The sequence below is a fragment of the Myotis brandtii genome, unplaced genomic scaffold (genome assembly GCF_000412655.1).
Source record: "Myotis brandtii unplaced genomic scaffold, ASM41265v1 scaffold659, whole genome shotgun sequence".
Taxonomy (NCBI): Eukaryota; Metazoa; Chordata; class Mammalia; order Chiroptera; family Vespertilionidae; genus Myotis; species Myotis brandtii.
This window is the reverse complement of record NW_005370561.1, coordinates 77,181-83,056: the sequence shown is the minus strand read 5'-3', so window position 1 is coordinate 83,056 and position 5,876 is coordinate 77,181.

Sequence of the window (5,876 nt, the reverse complement as noted above, 5' to 3'; positions counted from 1 at the left end):
CTTGAAATATCTAGTCATTGCCACAAAAAACTAAGCGCCATTTCTATGTATAACTCACAAGGCAGATAGAGCTAGCGCGTGTATTTATTAGGACAATTTCCTAGCAGACCATACTAAATTGCCTTGGCCTAAAACAGTGGTTCTCAACCTTCTGGCCCTTTAAATACAGTTCCTCATGTTGTGACCCAACCATAAAATTATTTTCATTGCTGCTTCATAACAGTAATGTTGCTACTGTTATGAATCGTCATGTAAATATCTGATATGCAGGATGGTCTCAGGCGACCCCTGTGAAAGGGTCGTTCGACCGCCAAAGGGGTCGCGACCCACAGGTTGAGAACCGCTGGCCTAAAACATCCCGCGTATGTCGGCAAATTTCCAACACATATGGCATCCCCAGGAAGAGATGCCTTTTCCTAATTCGCACAAAGATGCCGTATGGACTCATGGCAACCTCAGTGGGGACTGGGTTAATAAAGTGGTTGTGCTCTGCCTACTTCTGCTAGCAACTTCCTAGCTCTCGCCTCTCGATCATCACCCCAATCCAACACTCTCTCCAAGGAATGCAGAGTGTGGCGACGAGTCCCATTCATTTATTTGACAACCATTCATTGAGGGTCTCCCGGAGAGCCGGCCGCTGTTCTGGGTTGGACATGCGGTGACCTAGAAGGCCAAGCCGCACATCACCTGCCGGCTCTGCAGTGAGCCCACGGACACCCATGTCGGGCCGAGCCGGAAACCCCACCCCACGCCTTCCTTCTCCACAGTCATTTGATTTCAGGGGAATAAATCCACAAGGCGCAATAACAGTGGCCGCGGGCTTCCACGTGATGCCCTCACTGTGTCCTCATGACAATGCAGTCCCATAGTACAGTGGAACCTCGTTTCTCCAACATCTCCCATCTCCAACAATTCACTTCTTTTTTAACATATATTTTATTGATTTCAGAGAGAGAGAGAGAGAAACATCACTGATGAGAGAGAATCATTTACGGCTGCCTCCTGCATGCCCCCCACTGGGGGTCAAGCCCACAACTCGGGCATGTGCCCTTGACCAGAATCGAACCCCGGACCCTTCAGTCCATAGGCCGATGCTCTATCCACTGAGCCAAAATGGCCAGGGCAGGAGCCCATCTTTGTATGTGCTCATAGGAACTACCCAAAGCGGACCTTTTCCTGTTCCATGAACTGGGTGAGGCAAACATCACCTCCGGCTATGGTTAGAGAGCCAGCAGCTTCCTGCAAATGTGTTCATTTACTTAATCTATAAATATAAAAGCCAAGCGACTGGAACGACGGAACAACCAGAACGACCAGAACGACCACTGGCTATGACGCGCACTACAGCGGCCACCCGGCCTGATCGGGGCCCCAATGGGCCCCCCAACCTCCTGTGTCCCCTCCCCCCCAGCCGGCCTGGCCCTGATCAGCCCCCATCAGGGCGGGTCGGCCAGACCCCACCCATGCACGAATTCATGCACCAGGCCTCTAGTCTTAAACAACATTTGGTCACATTTATTAGCACTTATTATATGTTAGACACTCTTCTAAAGACATCTATTAACTCATATATTTCTGGGTTGTTGTTTTTGTTGTTGTTGTTAACCCTCACCTGATTTTTAGAGAGTGGAAGGGAGGGGGAGAGACAGAGAGAAACATCGAAGTGAGAGAGACACATCGATTGGTTCTTTCCTGCACGCACCCCAACTAGGGCTGGGGATCGAGCCTGCAACCAAGGTATATGCCCTTGACCGGAATTGAACCTAGGACCCCTCAGTCCATGGGCCAACACTCTATCCACTGAGTCAAACTGGCTAGGGCTCTTTTTTTAATAGTTATTTATTTATTTTTTTTATTTCAGAGAAGAAGAGAGAGGGAGAGAGAGGAACATCGGTGAGAGAGAATCATGGACCCGCTGCCTCCTGCATGCCCCACACTGGGGATCAAGCCCGAAACCCAGGCATGTGACCCAGCCAGAAATCCAACTGTGACCTCCTGGTTTATGGGTGGATGCTCAACCACGGAGCCACACCGGCTGGGCTCCTCATGTATTTCTTATGCAAACTGTAAGATCAGAACTGTTTGATCCCTCTCTTGCTCACAGATAAGACACCTCATCCAAAGTCACTCACCAAAGTCAGGGCAGGAATGTGGTGGAGCTTGACCAGGAGCGAACCCTGCAGTCTCCCAACTCCACCAGGTGGGAGGGTGGGAGGAAGACACAGCTGTGGGGCAAACCAACAAAAGGCCGCTTATGCTTCTGAATGGCTGTTAAAACTTTGAATTAACTTCCAGGCGGCTATTTCCACAGTTATCTAAAGAGAATAGGTAAGCCCTAGCTGGTTTGGCTCAGAGGACAGAGCGTCAGCCTGCGGACGAAAGGGTCCCGGGTTCGAATCCGGGCAGGGGCACGTACCTCAGTTGCAGCCTCCTCCCCGGCCCGGGCCCTGGTCAGGGCTCATGCAGGAATGTTTCTCTCTGTCTTTCCCTCTCTTTTCTACTCTCCCTAAAAATCAATGGAAAAATATCCTCAGGTGAGGATTAACCAGATAGATAAGTAAGTAAGTAAGTAAGTAAGTAAATAAATAAATCGGATAGGTGAGCGGCCGAACCCCAGGAGCCACCGCGTCTTGCTCACCCATGAACTTTCGGGCCTGTTGCCCACACTGATCCCAAAGAACAAACACTTGTTCCTTATGGACTCGGCACCTATCCCAGAACCAGCCTGCTTCACCTCCTCCCCCCGCTTTATCTATAGCCAATGTCAATTCTTCCCAACCCCCCCCAAACCCTTACAGGGGTCATGATCAACATAAACTGATGAACAAAAATAGATCCAGAGACAGAGAAGCATCGAACAGACCGCCAAACCTCAGAGGGGAGGCGGTGGAGGGTGGAGGGGGTAAGAGATCAACCACATGCATATGAGCATAACCCATGGACACAGACACGGGGGGTGGGGTGAGGGTATGAACTGGGGGGTGGGAGCGGTCGGGGAGAGGTCAATGGGGGAAAAAGGAGACATATGTAACACTTTCAACAATAAAGAATAAAAAAATAAAGAGAAAAACAAAATAGTGTAAAGTTATAAACACAAAACAAAACAAAACCCTTACATCTTTCTTCCCCAAACTGCGCCCAGGAGCCGGGCGGCCCAGGACGGCGGCCAGGCGGCCTTCCTCCTACCCCTGAGGCTGGTGACCCAGGCACAGCACCTGGGCCTCTTTCTGGATCACGTGGCTCAATAAACCTTCGTTTGGAAAAGCTTTCAGCTGTGAGAGTGTTTAAGGCTGAAAAAAGGAGGAATATAGACTTACTATTCTAGTAACCAGAAAAGTGTTTCTAGCTAAAATGTAACTTCTAAAATTTAAAAAGCAAACACCTAAGCATAAACAAATTTCTTTTCTTTTTTAAAAAACATATTTTTATTGATTTCAGAGAGGAAGGGAGAGGGAGAGAGAGATAGAAACATCCGTGATGAGAGAATCATTGATCGGCTGCCTCTAGCACGCCCCCTACTGGGGATGGGGCATGTGCCCTTGGCAGGGAATCAAACCCTGACCTCCTGGTTCATAAGTCAATGCTCAACCACTGAGCTAAACTGGCCAGGCAAGAGTTCTTTTATCAATGAAAACTTTTACAGTAATAAAAGACCCAGTTTATGTATAGAAGCAAGGCCCTATAGGAACACATACAGCCTTCACACAGCTTGTGATAAAGAGCAGCAGTGAAAATACTTCCCACAAAAATAAGTTTACGTATCATTAAATCTGAAAATTAAAAAAAACCTCACATTGATAGCTCAGCAGCCTACCCGTGGCTTCGTCCGTGGAGACTTGTATTAAGCACTAAATTGTTTCTCTTATCCCCAGCACTACTTGGTGGACTTTCTCTTCTAATACTTCAAAGCAGCTGAAATTAGAGAATTAGCATAAAGCCGGTCCTAAAGGGCTATTTGGAATCCAGGGTTTATTATTTTTATTCATCCAATAATAAACATTCAGTGAGCACCTGCTCTTTGCCAGGGGTGCCTCTAGTTGCTTGAGAATAAATACAAATAAAACTCATCTTTTATTGTGTGTTAATCTTCACCTGAGGATATTTTCCCATTGGTTTTTAGAGAGAGTGGAAGGGAGAGGGAGAGACACAGAGAGAGAAACATCAATGAGAGAGGGACACATCGATTGGTTGCACATGCCCCAACCCTGGGGCCAGGGATCAAGCCCACAACCAGGTAAGTGCCCTTGACCAGAATCGAACTCAAGCCCCTTCAGTCTGCAGGCCAATGCTCTACCCACTGAGCCAAACGGGCTAGGGCTAAGCAAAACTCATGTTTGTCCTCAAGGAGCTTGGCGTCTCATTGAGACAGAACAAGCTGAATAGGGAAACGAAGACAGATAAACAGCACTTTGCAGCCAGCTGTAAATCCTATCTTCCCCAAAGCAGGGAGATTTCAGAGAGAGGAAAGGAGAGGGAGAGAGAGAGAAACATCAATTGGCTGCCTCCTGCAAGCCCCCTACTGGGGATCAAGCCCACAACCCGGGCCTGTGCCCTGACCAGGAATCAAACTGTGACCTCCTGGTTCATAGGTCAACGCTCAACCACTGAGCCACGCCCTGTATTGTTCCATTTCCTCTGGCCTGCCAGCTGTGTGATTCTGGAAGGGATCAAAATAATGGAAATTTCTCGTGGCTGGGCTGCTCTTGTGCCCACTTGGTCAGGCAGGACCTTTCTTTCCTGTTACTGTCTCACCCAGTCTTTCCTGGCATCTCACATGAGTTCATCAGCAGTTCTGCCCAGAACCGGGACATTCACTGTATTTTCCTGCCTCAGTGCATCCTTGCTGCGATCCACTCCCTCTAAACTGGTGGGGAGCCACTCAGCCTTCCCCCAGGCCACCTGCCACGGGGGACTGTGCCATGCCCGGTGTTCCCTACAGAGGCCCAAGTGAACCAGAGGCCAACTGTGGGTAGCTTAGAAGTGGGACAGTCACCATCTCCAATCTGTCTGCCCTTTGCCATCTAAGTCTCACAGGCTGCTTGTCCCACAGGAGCTCATCAGAGATTTGATGTGGAGGAAACTGTCTATGCCATGAAGCAAAAGAAAAGCAGGTTCCTGCCCGCCTTCATGTGAAAAGGTGGGTTTCAGATGTATTAAAGGCCTACATAGGAATGGTGCAAGCACAAAGCAAATAGAAGAGAGCTTGGGGAAAATGCATTTCCCATAAAGAATGGAGGAGGAGTCCGGCTGGGCATGGCTCAGTGGTTGAGCATTGGCCTATGAACTAGAACAGGGGTCCTCAAACTTTTTAAACAGGGGGCCAGTTCACTGTCCCTCAGACCGTTGGAGGGCCGGACTATAGTTTAAAAAAAACTATGAACAAATTCCTATGCACACTGCACATATCCTATTTTGAGTAAAAAAACAAAACGGGAACAAATACAATATTTGTATTTGCATGTGGCCCGCGGGCCGTAGTTTGAGGACCCCTGAACTAGAAGGTCAGGGCACATGCCTGGGTTGCAAACTCCATCCCTAGTAGGGGGCATGCAGGAGGCAGCCGATTCATGATTCTGTCTCATCATTGATGTTTCTATCTCTCCCTCTCCCTTCCTCTCTGAAATCAGTAAATATCTATCTATCTATCTATCTATCTATCTATCTATCTATATAAAAGCCTGATATGCAAAATGTGGGAGTTCGACCAGGAGACCCATCACTCGCTATGACATGCGCTGACCACCAAGGGGCAGTGCAGAATGAAGGAAGGCCCTGGCTGGCAGTGGGGTAAGGGAGGCCCAGATTGGCCCTGATCACTGGCCAGGCCTAGGGACCCTACCCATGCACGAATTTCATGCACTGGGCCTCTAGTATAT